Below are 18157 nucleotides of genomic sequence, written 5' to 3' on the forward strand. Positions count from 1 at the left end.
TATGGCTTCAAGCCCCCACCCAGTTTTATTTCTGAATTCTCCTGTTCTTTATCTCCACTCTATATTTTTCCTGTGAGGCTGCTCTTACATTCCATCTGCAGAGGAGGAGTTGTGGTGTACATCTGTCTGGGCATTTGGGATCAGGCACTATTCCTCTGCCCCTGCCATCCCATGGTTTACCACACTGCAGTAGCTCCATTCCTGGTTCCTTCTAATGCTCTTTCTGGGGAAGAGGGGTCCCATCACAACACCTCGCCCACTCCAACCCTTGTCATCACCAGTAGAAGCGTCAATACCAGAAAGAAAAGCAAAATCTCATCTTGAGGTGGTACCTTTTCCCTGAGATGGTGCTCAAAACTGATCTTTTATTATTCATTCATTTATTCATCAAATATGTATTGAGGATATAACAAATGATTTGATCTATTATAGAAACCACATTTTATGAAAGACAGGTAAGTTAATTTATCATTGCCATTGAAAAATGTGCAATCTAGCTGAGGAGATGATGGGTCCATAAATCATGATGTTACAGTGCAATCTACCTTTAAAGGATGAACTGAGGGGAACAGATAGTTGTGCTGGAGAAGAGGATAGTGAAGGCTGAGAGCTCTCTGCAAGCTGCAGGGATCCAGAAAGGCCCTGGAAGACGTGGGACTTGAAAACTAGATCTCATGAAGTCAGACAGTTATTAAATAGATTAAGGAAGGAGGCAAGGACATTCTGAAAGTCAGAAGATGCAAGCTGAGAATAAAGTCAGGGGATTTACATGGGACAGTAATAACACATAGCTGGAAAGAACACAGTAAGAAAATGCACCCTAATGTTTTTTAGGATGGTCTGCATATGGGGAATACACACACACACACACACACACACACACACACACACACACATATATATATAAACTTCCTAGTGGAATTAAATGTTCATGGGTCTTAATTTTGGTGCTCTGAGAACATTGACCTTAACTCTCCTGACGTTTTTCACCCAGGGTCCATGAACATTGTGTGCAAACAAACTCCAAACGACCCACTTGACACACCGTAGGTCCCAAATTCTACATGTATTCTGGATGCTGACTCCCTCCTGCTCCTTCCTCCTGAACCTCAAATACAGAGATTTTGCGAAAATGATCCTTGGCCCTTTCACTCATTCTGGTTTCCAACACAATTCTTAAAGCCTATGAAAATGAATCTCTCAACACTGCACCCTGTGAGCAAGTGAAGCTAAACTGACACAAAGGAAAAAAAAAAAGTATACTTTTTAGTGCTTGTTATCATTGCTGGATTTGTTTTCTGGTTTGGTTGCTCTCTTCTTTCTTTCATTCTTTTTAAAATTATTTTTATATTTTTTTATTTTTAATAATTTTTTTCTATTTTAATAACTTAATTTTATGCTTTCTTTCTCTCTTTCTTTCATTCTTCCTTCCTTCCTTCTTTCCTTCCTTCCTTGCTTCCTTCCTTTCTTTTCTTTCTTTCTTTCTTCTTTCTTTCTTTCTTTCTTCTTTCTTTCTTACTCTTTTTCTTTCTTTCTTTCTTTCTTTCTTTCTTTCTTTCTTTCTTTCTTCTTTCTTTCTTACTCTTTCTTTCTTTCTTTCTTTCTTTCTTTCTTTCTTTCTTTCTTTCTTTCTTTTCTTTCTCTCCCTTTTCTTCTGAGCTGTGTGGCTGACAGAGTCTTGGTGCTCTGGCTGGGTGTCAGGCCTGAGCCTCTGAGGTGGGAGATCCGAGTTCAGGACATTGGTCCAACAGAGACCTCCTGGCCCCACATAATATCAAATGGAGAAAGCTTTCCCACAGATCTTCATCTCAACGCTAAGACCCAGCTTCACTCAACGACCAGCAAGCTGCAGTGCTGGACACTCTATGCCAAACAACTAGCAAGACAGGAACACAGTCCCACCCATTAGCAGAGAGTCTGCCTAAAATCATAATAAGATCACAGACACCCCAAAACACACTACTGGACATGGTCTTGCCCACCAGAAAGACAAGATCCAGCCTCATCCACCAGAACACAGGCACTAGTTCCCTCCACCAGGAAGCCTACACAACCCACTGAACCAACCTTAGCCACTGGGGGCAGACACCAAAAACAATGGGAACTATGAACCAGCAGCCTGCAAAATGGAGACCCCAAACACAATAAGTTAAGAAAAATGAGAAGACAGAGAACCACACAGCAGATGAAGGAGCAAGGTAAAAACCTACCAGACCAAACAAATGAAGAGGAAATAGGCAGTCTACCTGAAAAAGAATTCAGAGTAATGAGAGTAAAGATGGGTCAAAATCTTGGAAATAGAATGGAGAAAATACAAGAAACGTTTATCAAGGACCTAGAAGAACTAAAGAGCAAACAAACAGTGATGACCAACACAATAAAAGAAATTAAAAATTCTGTAGAAGGAAGCAATAGCAGAATAACTGAGGCAGAAGAATGGACAAGTGACCTGGAAGACAAAATAGTGGAAATAACTACCACAGAGCAGAATAAAGAAAAAGGAATGAAAACAATTGAGGACAATCTCAGGGACTTCTGGGACACATTAAATGCACCAACATTCGAATTATACTGGTCCCAGAAGAAGAAGAGAAATAAAAGGGACTAAGAAAATATTTGAAGATATTATCATTAAAGATTTCCCTAATATAGGTAAGGAAATAGTCAATCAATTCCAGGAAGCACAGAGAGTCCCATACAGGATAAATCCAAGGAGAAACATGCCAAGACAAATATTAGACAAACTATCAAAAATTAAACACAAAGAAAAAATATTAAAAACAGGAAGGGAAAAGTAACAAATAACACACAAGGGAATCCCCATAAGGTTAATAGCTGATCTTTCAGCAGAAACTCTGCAAGCCAGAAAGGAGTGGCAGGACATATTTAAAGTGATGAAAGGGAAAAACCTACAGCCAAGATTACCCTACCCAGCAAGGATCTCATTCAGATTTGACGGAGAACTTAAAACCTTTATAGACAAGCAAAAGCTAAGAGAATTCAGCACCACCAAACCAGCTCTACAACAAAATGCTAAAGGAACTTCTCTAGGCAGGAAACACAAGAGAAGGAAAAGACTTACAATAACAAACCCAAAACACTTAAATAAATGGTAATAGGAACATACATATCGATAACAACCTTAAACATAAATGGATTAAATGCTCCAACCAAAAGACATAGACGGGCTAAATGGATACAAAAACAAGACCCATACCTATGCTGTCTACAAGACACCCACTTCAGACCTAGGGAAACATACACACTGAAAGTGAGGGGATGGAAAAAGATATTCCATGCAAATGGAAATCAAAAGAAAGCTGGAGTAGCAGTTCTCATATCAGACAAAATAGACTTTAAAATAAAGACTATTACAAGAGACAAAGAAGGACACTACATAATGATCAAGGGATCAATCCAAGAAGAAGATACAACAACTGTAAATATTTATGCACCCAACATAGGAGCACCTCAATACATAAGGCAAATGCTAACAGCCATAAAAGGGGAAATTCACAGTAACACAATCATAGTAGGAGACTTTAACACCCCACTTTCACCAATGGACAGATCATCCAAAATGAAAATAAATAAGTAAACACAAGCTTTAAATGATACATTAAACAAGATGGACTTAATTGATATTTATAGGGCATTCCATCCAGAAACAACAGAATGCACTTTCTTCTCAAGTGCTCATGGAACATTCTCCAGCATAGATCATACCTTGGGTCACAAATCAAGCCTTGGTAAATTTAAGAAAATTGAAAGTGTATCAAGTATCTTTTCCAAACACAACGTTATGAGACTAGATATCAATTGCAGGCAAAAATCTGTAAAAAATACAAACACATGGAGGCTTAACAATACACTACTTAATAACCAAGAGATCACTGAAGAAATCAAAGAGGAAATCAAAAAATACCTAGAAACAAATGACAATGAAAACATGATGACCCAAAACCTATGGGATGCAACAAAAGCAGTTCTAAGAGGGAAGTTTATACCAATACAATCCTACATTAAGAAACAAGAAACATCTCAAATAAACAACCTAAACTTAACACCTAAAGCAATTAGAGAAAGAAGAACAGCAACAAAAAAAACCCCCGCAAAGTTAGCAGAAGGAAAGAAATCATAAAGATCAGATCAGAAATAAATGAAAAAGAAATGAAGGAAATAATAGCAAAGATCAATAAAACTAAAAGCTGGTTCTTTGAGAAGATAAACAAAATTGATAAACCATTAGCCAGACTCATCAAGAAAATAAGGGAGAAGACTCAAATCAATAGAACTAGAAATGAAAAAGGAGAAGTAACAACTGACACTGCAGAAATACAAAGGATATGAGAGATTACTACAAGAAACTATATGCCAGTAAAATGGACAACCTGAAAGAAATGGACACATTCTTAGAAAAGCACAACCTTCCGAGACTGAAGCAGGAAGAAATAGAAAATATAAACGGACCAGTCACAAGTACTGAAATTGAGACTGTGATTTAAAATCTTCCAACAAACAACCCCAGGATCAGATGGCTCCACAGGTGAATTCTATCAAACACTTAGAGAAGAGCTAACACCTATCCTTCTCAAACTCTTCCAAAATATAGCATAGGGAGGAAGACTCCTAAACTCGTTCTATGAGGCCACCATCACCCTGATACCAAAACCAGACAAAGATGCCACAAAAAAAGAAACCTATAGGCCAATATCACTGATGAACATAGATGCAAAAATCCTCAACAAAATACTAGCAAACAGAATCCAGCAGCACATTAAAAGGATCATACACCATGATCAAGTGGGGTTTATCCCAGGAATGCAAGGATTCTTCAATATATGCAAATCAATCAATGTGATACACCATACTAACAAACTGAAGGAGAAAAACCATATGATCATCTCAATAGCTGCAGAAAAAGTTTTCGACAAAATTCAACACCGATTTATGACACAAAACCCTTCAGAAAGTAGGCATAGAGGGAACTTACCTCCACATAATAAAGGCCATATATGGCAAACCCACAGCCAACATCGTTCTCAATGGTGAAAAACTGAAACCATTTCCACTAAGATCAGGAACAAGACAAGGTTGCCGACTCTCACCACTATTATTCAACATAGTTTTGGAAGTTTTAGCCACAGCAATCAGAGAAGAAAAAGGAATCCAAATTGGAAAAGAAGTAAAACTGTCACTGTTTGCAGATGACATGATACTATACATAGAGAATCCTAAAGATGCCACCAGAAAACTATTAGAGCTAATCCATGAATTTGGTAAAGTAGCAGGATACAAAATTAATGCACAGAAATCTCTTGCATTCCTATAAACTAATGATGAAAAACCTGAAAGAGAATTTAAGGAAACACTCCCATTCACCATTGCAACAAAAAGAATAAAATACCTAGGAATAAACCTACCTAAGTAGACAAAAGACCTGTATGCAGAAAACTATAAGACACTAATGAAAGAAATTAAACATGATACTAACAGATGGAGAGATATACCATGTTCTTGTATTGGAAGAATCAACATTGTGAAAATGACTCTACTACCCAAAGCAATCTACAGATTCAATGCAATCCCTATCAAACTACCCATGGCATTTTTCACAGAAGTAGAACAAAAAATTTCACAATTTGTATGGAAACACAGAAGACCCTGAATAGTCAAAGCAATCTTGAGAAAGAAAAACAGAGCTGGAGGAATCAGGCTCCCTGACTTCAGACTATACTACAAAGCTACAGTTATCAAGACAGTATGGTACTGGCACAAAAACAGAAATATAGATCAATGGAACAGGATAGAAAGCCCAGAGATAAACCCACACACATATGGTCACCTTATCTTTGATAAAGGAGGCAAGAATATACAATGGAAAAACAACAGCCCCTTCAATAAGTGGTGCTGGGAAAACTGGACAGCTACACATAAAAGAATGAAATTAGAACACTCTTTAACACCATACACAAAAATAAACTCAATATGGATTAAAGACCTAAATGTAAGGCCAGACACTATCAAACTCTTAGAGGAAAACACAGGCAGAACACTCCATGACATAAATCATAGCAAGATCCTTTTTGACTCACCTCCTAGAGAAATGGAAATAAAAACAAAAATAAACAAATGGGACCTAATGAAACTTAAAAGCTTTTGTGCATCAAAGGGAACCATAAACAAGATGAAAAGGCAACCCTCAGAATGGGAGAAAATATTTGCAAACAAAGCAACTGACAAAGGATTAATCTCCAAAATATACAAGCAGCTCATTCAGCTCAATATCAAGAAAACAAACAATACAATCTAAAAGTGGGCAGAAGACTTAAATAGACATTTCTCCAAAGAAGATATACAGATTGCTAACAAACACATGAAAGGATGCTTAACATCACTAATCATTAGAGAAATGCAAATCAAAACTACAATGAGGTGTTACCTCACACTGGTCAGAATGGCCATCATCAAAAAATCTACAATAAATGCTGGAGAGGGTGTGGAGAAAAGGGAACCCTCTTGCACTGTTAGTGGGAATATAAATTGATACAACCACTATGGGGAACAGTATGGAGGTTCCTCCAAAAACTAAAAATAGAACTACCATACGACCCAGCAATCCCACTACTGGGCATATACCCTGAGAAAACCATAATTCAAAAGGAGTCATGTACCACAATGGTCATGGTAGCTGTATTTACAATAGCCAGGACATGGAATCAACCTAAGTGTCCATCGACAGATGAATGGATAAAGAAGATGTGGCACATACATACAATGGAATATTGCTCAGCCATAAAAAGAAACAAAATTGAGTTTTTTGTAGTGAGGTAGATGGACCTAGAGACTGTCATACAGAGTGAAGTAAGTCAGAAAGAGAAAAATAAATACCGTGTGGTAACACATATACATGGAATTAAAAAAAAAAAAAAGGTTCTGAAGAACCTAGGGGCAGGACAGGAATGAAGACACAGACATAGAGAATGGACTTGAGCACACGGTGGGGGGACAGGGGAAGCTGGGATGAAGTGAGAGAGTGTCATGGACATATATACACTACCAAATGTAAAATAGATAGCTAGTGGGAAGCAGCCGCATAGCATAAGGAGATCAGCTCGGTACTTTGTCTCCACATAGAGGGGTGAGATAGGGAGGGTGGGAGAGAGATGCAAGAGGGAGGAGATATGAGGATGTATGTATATGTATAGCTGATTCACTTTGTTATACAGTAGAAACTAACACACCATTGTAAAGCAATTATACTTCAATAAAGATGTTTTAAAAAAAGTAAATAATTTAACAAAAGGAAAATGAATCTCTCTTTAATTATCTCCATATAGTTTCCAAAAGTTTGCTTATTTGAGTTAAATTTTTTTGGATCTCCTCTCATCAGGACAAAATCAAGTAAGGAATTTTACAAACATATGTGATTAAATGCAGGGAGGGAGCAAATGACAAAGGTGGCTAAGGTCAGTTGGATATTGTCAGCATTTCTAGGTGAAAGAATATACTTTTATTAAAGAAGTGACATATCAATTGATTAATAAAAATGTTTTTTAAAATTTTAGTGAGATAAATCTAACTTGAAGAAATTTTAACAAAGAATTTTACAAAGGTTTACAGAAGTCCAACAAGAATTGTACCACTAATCAGAAGAATGTTGTCAACTTTGTAAATGCATTATTTGTACATGCTATATATCCTTGGCCTGGCTTGTCCTTCCCTTTAGCTGGTGAAATTCTTATCATTTGCCATTCATTTTATGATCTACCTTTTCTTCTTTGGTAGCATGCCCATCTGGAATTCAGTACAATTCTATATCTCATAAACACTGAGATGTCCTCTGTTAATGATTTTTTAAAACGGAAGCATAACAACTCAAATCTGACTTTCTCTTCACCTCTGTTCTTCATGGTTGAAGGATAGTTTGTCTTGAAATCTATCAGTTTCTTAGTTATGTGAAAAAGGAGGCTCATTAGAGAGGCAGCAATGTTTCCAGGTAGATATGGAAGTTTTAGGATTGGAAATTATGATCATCATCAGACTGAGATACACGTTGAGATATAATATGGTCTTCTTTAGGTTAAGATCACACATTAATTATAAAAGCGATGAATCCAAGGGGGATTAATTAATTACTTCATGCACGCATGCAATCAGTCTTTTAATCTTCATTTAATACCTATATATTGAGACATGGAACTAAGAAAAATGAAAAATTATTATAATCACTTAAAAATTATCTAAACACATGATATAGGAGTGTAGATTCGTTTGCCATTAAAGAATTTGAGAATTTTGATCAGAATTCTCATGGAAAAATCTGAGATCACTGAATAGAGATGAGGCATCTACAATGAAAACATAAAAATAATATTTTAATAGTTTGCTCAACGTGAAAGAGAATATCGCTCTTCCAGGCTTTCAATAGTTTTTTTCATTGGCAGGATTTTTACTAAGAATCTTGCAAGACAGGTTCAATATTTGCCCATAAGAAGAAAGAAACTGACATCATGACTTTTCAATTTTCATTTATTTCCTTCTGAGATTTTTGGCTAAACTTGAATCATAAAGTATTTAGTTGTTTTGATTATTATTTTTTAAGTAAGGCGATTAGACTATGCAGTCTTACTGAGATTTAATTAATCAGATCTAAGACATGGGGGAATTCAACCTATTGATTTCACCCCTTGTATTTAAGATTATAATTCCTTTTCCTCACTACTGACCCTGCCACGTTGGTCCCTGACAAGGGTCCTTCTGCCTGCTGTCACTCGTGCCAGTAGAATGAGACTGAGTTCGGTTCAGAAGCAAAGCTTTATTCTTTGATCAAAGAATGAGGACGTGCGAGCTCATGCTCTAGAGCACACACTCTCTGCTCTCCGTGGCTGGGGCTGATTTATACCGGGTCTTGTAATCCTGGGATGGAGCAGAGTTCTAGCTGGGCTGGCACAGCTGTGTTGCTCCAGGCTCCAGATATTAGTGCTGTCTCTGCACACGGCCCACTGAGTTGAGGTGCTGGCACGGCCATTTGGCACCAGGAACGCTGGTCTGAGTGCCAGGTTTGAGGCCTCTGCACGCGGCCTGCTAAGAGCAAGTGAAACTAGACAGAGCACAAAAGAAAAAAAGGTCAGACTTTATTTTATTACCCAGATTCTATTTTTATTTCCCGGGAATTGTTAATGGGCTTTGCTGGTGACCCTAACTTTGTAAAATGATTAAAGATTTTTATTTTTTTCAAAGTTAACTGACAAAGTTTATAAAACTAATTATAAGGTCTTCTCTTGATAAAACTGCATAAACAGAGCCACAAAACTCTCTGTATTGAAAAGCTACTGAAAATATACCCTTTTTTGTTTGTTTTTCTCCACTCAGCATAATTATTTTGAGATCCATCCTTGCTGTGTCACGTATAGCATATACTTCGTTTACATAAAACTCCACTAAAATACCCACAGAAAGCCAATCACAGGTTGCCTAGGAACAAGAAGGGGGTCAGAGGAACCCAGGACGAAAGAGCAGAGGGAACTTTGGGAGCCATGGAGACATTCCTTATCTTGATCATGTTGATATTTTCATGTGCATATTCATATGCCAACATTTATCCAATTGCGTAATTTAAATATGTGGAGTTTATTGTATGCTAATTATAGCTCAGAAAAGCTATTAGAACATTAAAACTTATGAAGATAAGTTTTCCCACTTCTTTTAGAGAAATTTCTCCAATACGTCCAGTCTATTAAATTCATTCATTGCTATCTTATTTTCAAAAATTTTGCCTCCCAGAGTCTATAAAAACAAGAAAACAAAAGAGTCAAAATCTTCACTATTAATACGTGCGCTAACACACCTCCAGATGCCAAAACCTCGATCCAATTTATGGCTCATTTTTAAGAACTAATAAAGCTGAAAATAATGACTTATGCCCAACAAAAAAGCATAATAACCCCCTAAATATAAAATGTATTGCTATGTGGTCAAGTTCTAGCTTTTGTAATATTTGAGGCCACCTGCTTCTGTTAAAGTCCTTTCCATGAAAGCACTGTCAAAATTAAAACCAAGAGAGACCATGGCTAATTGTAGTCATCAGAATTTCTCCCCTGAGAATATCCAGCTTGTATTAAATATCAGTTCTTTCACTGACACCATCAAAATTAATAAGTAGCTTAATCAATAACTAGCTTATAATGCCTTAATTTCAAATTTTAAAAAATCTTGGAGTATTTTGCCATGCATTGGTATTACTATTAAAATATATTTATGTATTATTAGAAAATTTAAATAAATTTTCATAGTAACACCAATAGTATATTATGGTAATACTAATATATTTGATTTTAAAACATGTTGTGCAGTCTTACCACATGGATTTTGGGCTAGTGGATGCTTCTGTCCAAGAGAAATTGCTCAATTTTTTTTTTTTTTTTTTTTTTGGTTTTGTTTTTGAAATGCCCCTCGTGTCTTAGATGCAGCCTACCTTAACAGTCTCAGCTCCTGTCTCTCTCTCATGGAACCCTTGCTTCAATCACATAATGATATTTGCTGTTTCACAAATGGACTATGGATTTTTCCAGTTCTATCCCTTTCCCTGTGCTGTCCTCTATCCCAAGTCACAAAACATACCTCGGAAAACATTTTTCAAGAACCAGATTTAAATGTTGAATGAAATAATTTAAGTCAAAAAAAAAAAAGTGTCCAGTAGCTCTATATAAAGTAACTATACCATAAATGGTAGTTAAGTAATATTTTTCACTGTTCCTTCTCAGCTTTTGCATAGAATGGAATTATCATAGCATATTTGGTATACATTTTAGTTATTTTTTGGTGTGTGTAAACTCCTATTAGGCTCTATCCTTGCAAAGTACAGGGACAGACTACATCTAATGCCTAATTGCATTATGCCTGCTACTAGTCACCTAATAAATACTAGCTTGATTTAGTTAACTTGAAATTTATAAAGGGTTTGGAGATGTTCCATGACTCCTAGGGCACATCATCGTGGTGGAATATAAGATATCCGATCACTCCCTCCAGTTTTTCGCTTTTGTTACAAGCAGGTAACTGACCCAAGAACAAGAGTATTAAGAAGATGAGATGCATTTGCACACTTAGGGAAGAACTTGTATCAATTACAGTCTGGCTCCATCAATCCCAAATTTTCCTGGGTCAGGAGTAGAAGTTAATTTGTCAGTGGATCATATTCTAGATAGTGACTTAGGTCCACTGCAATGTGACATCGAGTTTCAATTCAAGCTCAAGTATAACAAAGTTAGAGTTGGAATTTCAAAAAATCAACAAGGAGGGCTTTCCTGGTGGCGCAGTGGTTGAGAATCTGCCTGCCAATGCAGGGGACACGGGTTCGAGCCCTGGTCTGGGAAGATCCCACATGCCGCGGAGCAACTGGGCCCGTGAGCCACAACTACTGAGCCTGCGCATCTGGAGCCTGTGCTCCACAACAGGAGAGGTCGCGATGGTGAGAGGCCCGCGCACCGCGATGAAGAGTGGCCCCCACTTGCCGCAACTAGAGAAAGCCCTCGCACAGAAACGAAGATCCAACACAGCCATAAATAAATAAATAAATAAATAAAAATTTTTAAAAAAAAGAGTATTTAAAAAAATAATAAATAAATAAAAAAAATCAACAAGGCTATCAAATACTGAATTAATATAGGGCTATTACAGAAAAAGCAGGTAAACAGTGTTCTGAGGTTTTTCTGAATATCTACATTTCTCCAATTTCCTTCAAGGAAGCAGGTGTAATACGGGTGTTTCTTTTTGAAATTTCTGATGGTCGTGCAACATCTCAATATTCATTCAATATTTATCAATATCTATCTATCTATCTATCTATCTATCTATCTAAAACTTAGTCTCCATTTTCATTAAATTTGCTATCCAGTGGAGGAAACAGACAAAAAAGTTAACTAACAAATTACTAAAATAGTAATAAATTGTGCTATGAGGAAAGAAATGAGATCAAATATAGAAAATAGGCAGAGACAACTTTAGAAAACATGGCCAGGGAAGGTCTAATTAAAGAGGAACTATTTAAATGGAGTTCTGAAGGATGAAAGGTAATTAATGGAAAAGTCTGGAAATAAGAGTCTCAAGCTGAGGAGAAGAATAGGTCCAGAACTGAGGATGGAAAGTCCATAAACAACTTTCTGGACTATTGTTAGCTTAGGGTATGCTATAAGATGGGCAGATCTACCCAAGAAATTGCTATCTTTTCTTTAAGAACAAAGACCAGATGGAACAGCCAAAACTTCTTGAGAGATTTCTATGGATCAGACACTCTTTGAAGTCCTTTATACATAACTTTTTAAATCATCCCAACAATCCTATGAGATTGTTATTACCCCCATTTTATAGATGAGGAAACTGAGACACAATGAGGATAAATAACTTCCCAAAGTATCAAAGCTAGATTCAAACAAGGTTTTTGTCTTCAGAGTCTATACCACTATGCAATTTTGTATCCTCTGTGTTCTGTAACTTTCGGAAAGCTAATATGAAAATATCATAATCAAGCTTACTTGGACAGTAATGGGATGGGCCAGAAGAGGATATGATAGGATGAACTAAAAGTCCACAGAGGCCTCTCTCCCACACACTCCATTCCCTTACTTATCCCCCTCCAGGACTGAGGGTAAAAATAATTGGAGCATCAGGGCTAGTCCATTAGTCCAGTAGATATAAATAGGAAGAGAGATACAGAAACTGTTAATAAGGCATTTCACTTTCTGGTGCCCAGAAGCTCATCTATTTAGCAGTGGTGGTTTGAGCCAAACAGGTAGAGAATCAATCTGAGGGTTCAATTTTGATAGTATATGTGTGATTTCACATATTTTTTTATAATTGATAATAGCCACATAGTCATAAAATGGCTGGAGTTCAGAGATGGAATGTTTTTCAGTGGGAGAATTAGAAGAACAAATTAGGAACCCAGTCAATGGAGACCTAAGAGGAAAAGGGAAATCCATGAGAAAAGAAGAGCTCAAATACTAGAGAACTGGAATACAAAGGTTCTAGACTGATCAGTAGTATTATGGAAGTTAAACTATTACTGGTCTAAGTTTCTTTATTGTCTTCTTGCCTAGGTAGAAGGCCCCAGACCTTAAATATTAGTATATATGTTAACTGACCAAATCTGAGAATCATGACACTTAAAGACTAAAAAGCAGTTGATACTATAGGGTACCAAAGCAGAGGCTATCCAATGTATAAACATATTTTGAGACCAACCATGTACCAGGTAATGGGATACCTCTTTTGTGGCTATCTCCTCGGAGAAGCCAATGGAGGGATAAATGTACCCCTTAGACTCTTCTTGACTGTTCCTCCCCAAGCTGGGTCCTTATACATAGGAAGATAAGTAGGCACAGTAAATACTTTAATTAAAAATAAACTACAACAATCATTGTACACAACATGTGCTTTCTGCCAGTTAGATATTCCTAAACGGACCTAAGCCAAAATTTTGAGAGTATAGAACAATAAAAGAACCAAGATGCATGAGAGCATTAATGATTGCCAGGATAAGAGGCCATCACAATGTCTCATAAGTCTTTCTCTTTACTCATCCCAACTCACCTTCCAGAAATCTCCAGTCTATTCTTCTATCGCCTTGTCCTGCCACAGGTGTTGAATCTGTGTGGAGAAAAGGGCAACACATTCAAGAAGATAGCTTTTCCCACCTACACTCACGGAGAAAGTAAGTGTGGCCGACCCCACTGGGAAAACTTCCCTGACTCTCTTCATTACCCACAACATCCAAAGAGGCTATTTTTTGTGCTGCTATTAGCTGAGATTACAGAAAGTGCCACAAAAATGTCCCCAAGATAGCTGTATGTGCAAAAGGACGGAATATGTGGACAGTGTATTATCTATAGTGTGTGGAAAATCTCATGTACGTACTCCTTAGAAACAGCGTGCCAACACTGACAGTAACACCAACTGAGAAAGGGAGACTGGGGTAATTAAAACAATACTCCACGCAGGGCCTGAGCACGGCCTCAGCATCCTGTTTAAACTTAGAGCAAATCATTTACGCACTGAAACACTTTTCCAATCACTGTTTCAATAAAGTAAATGGCTCCTTAAAGAACATGAAGAGCTAATGGAATTTTAGAGAGCAAAATCTGTCCAGTTTTCGATTCAATGTGGTGCAGAAAGTGAGGAAAGGGGGGCTAATATATTAAAATCAGGTGAGCCCACAGACATAGCTGCCATGGGAGGCTGAGGGAGAGTCCCTTGCTTTTTAAGTTCTCAAATAATGAATGGACTAATATCCTGAATTCAGACATGCATTATACACAGGTCAAAGAGAGTGTAAAACTTTTTTTCCCTCTAAGCCAGAAGCTGGTTTTCTACCTTTTGAAAAATTATTGAGTACAAGCAGGCACTAAGACCTCTGCTCAGGAACCCGCCAAACTGCCGGCCGTGGTTAGTGGAAATGCTTATTTGTTCTGGGAAGCAAAACTAGTGGGAGAAAAAAGGGCAGCTTTTAAACAAAATACTAAAAAGAAACAGATCTGAGGAATCTGGTGAAACTGAAACTTTTAGTCCAAAGAAGATAATAATGACTGAATGGAAAATAATCTTCATACTCATATTTTGATTTCAAACATTGGAAATTCTTTTATGGTCTAGAATTGCTGCCATCGCAGTGGATAATTGTGCTCGATCGGCAGTTGTTTATTGGAGTTATTTCTTCTCTTAACCTCAGGTTAACTGATCGCAGCAAAAGAATTAGTTGGGGAAATTACTTCAAAGATAACTGTTTCAAATGAAAGCCCGTCAGCTAATACTGGGCTCCTTTGGCTTCCAGTGGAAGAACGATCCCATTACAAAACAAGGGAGAGAACTCTGCACAGGCATGGCTACTTTCAGCGACTAAGCGCTGCTCAAGAACATCTCTTCCGGGTACTGATGTGATCTTACTAGCGAACAGGCTGGCTTACGTTTTAGGGGAAATATCAGTGTAGATATGTGTCCATTCATAATCCATGTCCAAAAATGCCATGTTGTTCCCCATTGGGCAAATCCAGGTGGGAAAAAAAAGAGATACTACGAATTAGAAGTAGAAAGATAGACTTTCTAACCTATTGCTCATATTGAGCTAGGTGCTTCCTGTTTTTCTAGTTTAATAGTCTCCTCTGCCCTCCAGTGGGTACAATCTCTTGGTTATATGTTTTAACCAAGATATCGTTATATGCTTTAAGCAGGAATTTTAATTTTTATCTGAAGCCCTCTCGATCCTCTATGGAAACCTCTTGGACTTTCTTTTTTTCTTTTTTGTCAGTGAAAACCGTAAGTGAAAATTACATCCACTTTTCTTTCTAGTGAATTAATGTTTTATAACTTGCAATGATAGCAATAAGGTAACTTGCATTCTTTCCTTTCATTGTTTCTCAAACCATTTGCTTTACCAAAGCGTTTATTTGAATTATTCATCGATATAAAATGTAGTGTCTCTAAGGCAAGTCTCAAATTTATCTCTTTCTTTAGGTAACGGTGAGCCTGAGATAACCAGTAGAAAAATTATATTTTATGATGAAACAACAACAAAAAAGTATTCTAGAGAAAATGTTAACCTATTTGGTGGAAGAGAGTTAACATTAGATTTTTTTATTATAAAAATGTTACCTTGCACATTTTTTGACTTCTATTTAATGTTCCCCAACTCTCAGTCTACTCTTTGCCCAACACCAGACATCCAGTTAGTCTTTTGGAATAACAATATAGCATTTAGCCAAAAAAATCTAAAGCCACCTAAATTTTATGTCATTGTACTTAAATTACATATTATTTCCATTTCTATATTCATATTGGAGTCTGGTTAGTTTCAGCATCTAGAGTTGTGGTTTGGGCGACTATTTCTACGCTTTAAAAATTTTAGAATCAAAAAATGTATTCAAAACAACTAAAACCAAGTTTTAATTACATGCTAAAGGTTTTTAAACTACACATGAATGTGAATGCACTTTCATTATCATATTAAAATATTATATATTGGGATTTTTTTCTCAACCATCTATCCATGAAAGCTCAAATTACTGGAACATATAGTACTCTTTTAAATTTATGGGGAAAATCTCTGCTTGACAAGACTATTAGAAACTTGATGAGATCTCTGAAAGGGAAAAGTTTAAACAGCAGAATTACATACCAAAATTTCAATGGAGAATGTAAGCAAATTATGGTAGTTTCATAAATGTTTTATAAAATTCAAATTGCAAAAATGAAAGATTTATTTTGATTTAGGAGGAGGAAAGTCAAAATGTAAAAAATATTTTATTCTACAAATAATATGAGTATATAAGAAGTTAAATTATACACAACAAAGTGACTAACTTCAGGAAAGGATCAAAAATATATTAATGCGTGTTTGATGATTTACTGTCAGATGGTGGATCCAAAACCAAGATCATTTCTCCTGATGCAATTCTGGGTGAACATAGCAACATATGGAGAATCCATCTAAGACATGGTTCCTTGATTTTCTTTACTCAACTACTTTCACTTCTATAATCACTTGAGTGTTATTACTTATGATAACAATAGTTATTGTTATTATTTATAACCAGTTATTTGGTCTTTAATTAGGAGCAATGTCATTATTCAATATTTATCAAATTTCCATTAATTCACTAGTAACCATGTCAGGAAATCTACATACAAAATTGAGTAGTGGTTAAAAACACAGTCTGGAGTTAATTTGTCTGTGTTCAAATCCTGGCTCTGCCACTTACTAGCTGAAGATACCCTTGCTTATGGTTCAAACCATCTTCAGATTATGTAAAATACAACTCTGTTTTTAGTAGTGTGGTAAAAGAAATACTTTGAAAACCCCTCACACTTGAAATTATTAAAATTCTGCATAGAATATTTATTTGCTTTAATTCATTTCCGAGCTGACACAAAAGGAAGGAATCTGAGGAATGTTATCATAAAAGAGGAAGCAGGTGGGTAGCCGCACAGGATACTTCACATAAAGCTGGACCCCTTCAGTCAGTGTAAGAGAGGATGAGAAATAAACCCACTACACAGGAGGGGACAGCTGGAAAACTTGCCTGACTTGATCTTGGCACTAGGTGGTAAGAAAATAAAATCGTCCTTGAGAATTTGTAACCACAACCTAGCCCTTACACGACAGATGTTTCCCGTCCAAATCCACCCTTTTTTCGTCTTAAAAATCCGAATCAAGGAACTTAATTTAAAGTAGTTCCAGATTGGTAGCGTCCCTTTGGGACTAACTGGAGGAAAGGAAGCTCATCTTAGAGTGCCGGGGCTTCAACCCAGGCCTCAAATAATCTACAGATAACCTTCCTGGTTGTGTGAGGTGGGGGGGAAGGGAAACGGGGCATTGTCAAAATCACAACAAAAACAAACCAGCAAGAAATTCAGATATTTGAATTAGCAGATACAGAGTATAAAATAACCATATTTAATTTCTTCAGGAATAAAAGAAGCCTATAAATATATAAAGGGAATAAGATGGTATAAATAATGACCAGGCAATTTTGAATAAAAGCCAGTTAGATCTTTGAAAATAAAAACTCAAATGTGTTGTCATTTTTTAGAATTATGTCTGTCTTTTTCTAATTGATTTATTCAATAATTCTGGATATAAGAACTTCCAGAAGTGCATTATAAAGTGTTTCTGCCAGTTCATGCTTTGCTTTTTTTTTTTATAATTGAAGTTCATTTATAGCAGTATATTAGTTTCAGGTGTAAAGCATAGTGATTCAATATTTTATAGATTATACTCCAGTTAAACTTTTTGCAATATAATAGCTCTATTTCCCTGTGCTATACAATATATCCTGTAGGTTATATATTTTATATCTAGTAGTTTGTACCCCTTACTCACCTACCCCTCTCTTGCCCCTCCCCATTTACCTCTTCCCGCTGGTAACCACTAGTTGTTCTCTATATCAATGAGTCTGTTTCTGTTTTGTTATATATATGTTTGTTTTATTTTTTAGACTCCACATGTAAATGATAACACAGTATTTGTCTTCCTCTATCTGACTTACTTCACTAAGCATAATATCCTCCAGGTCCTTCCATGTTGTTGCAAATGGCAAAATTTTATCCTTTTTTATGGGCAAGTAGTGTTCCATTGTGTGCATGTATGTGTGTGTGGGTGTGT

At 36.5% G+C, this 18157-nt stretch overlaps 1 long non-coding RNA gene across 1 annotated transcript in view; it reads right to left on the reverse strand.

Moving 5' to 3' along the window:
• Nucleotides 1-1256: 1256 nt before the first annotated feature.
• The window catches only part of LOC309614866, a 527064-nt gene continuing 510163 nt past the window's right edge, over nt 1257-18157 (reverse strand). Inside the window, exon 2 of the long non-coding RNA XR_014236443.1 lies at nt 1257-1711. This is a non-coding gene — a long non-coding RNA (uncharacterized lncRNA). The remainder of the gene's footprint in view (nt 1712-18157) is intronic.

Source organism: Balaenoptera borealis (genome assembly GCF_965194805.1).
Source record: "Balaenoptera borealis genome assembly, chromosome: 17".
Lineage (NCBI taxonomy): Eukaryota > Metazoa > Chordata > Mammalia > Artiodactyla > Balaenopteridae > Balaenoptera > Balaenoptera borealis.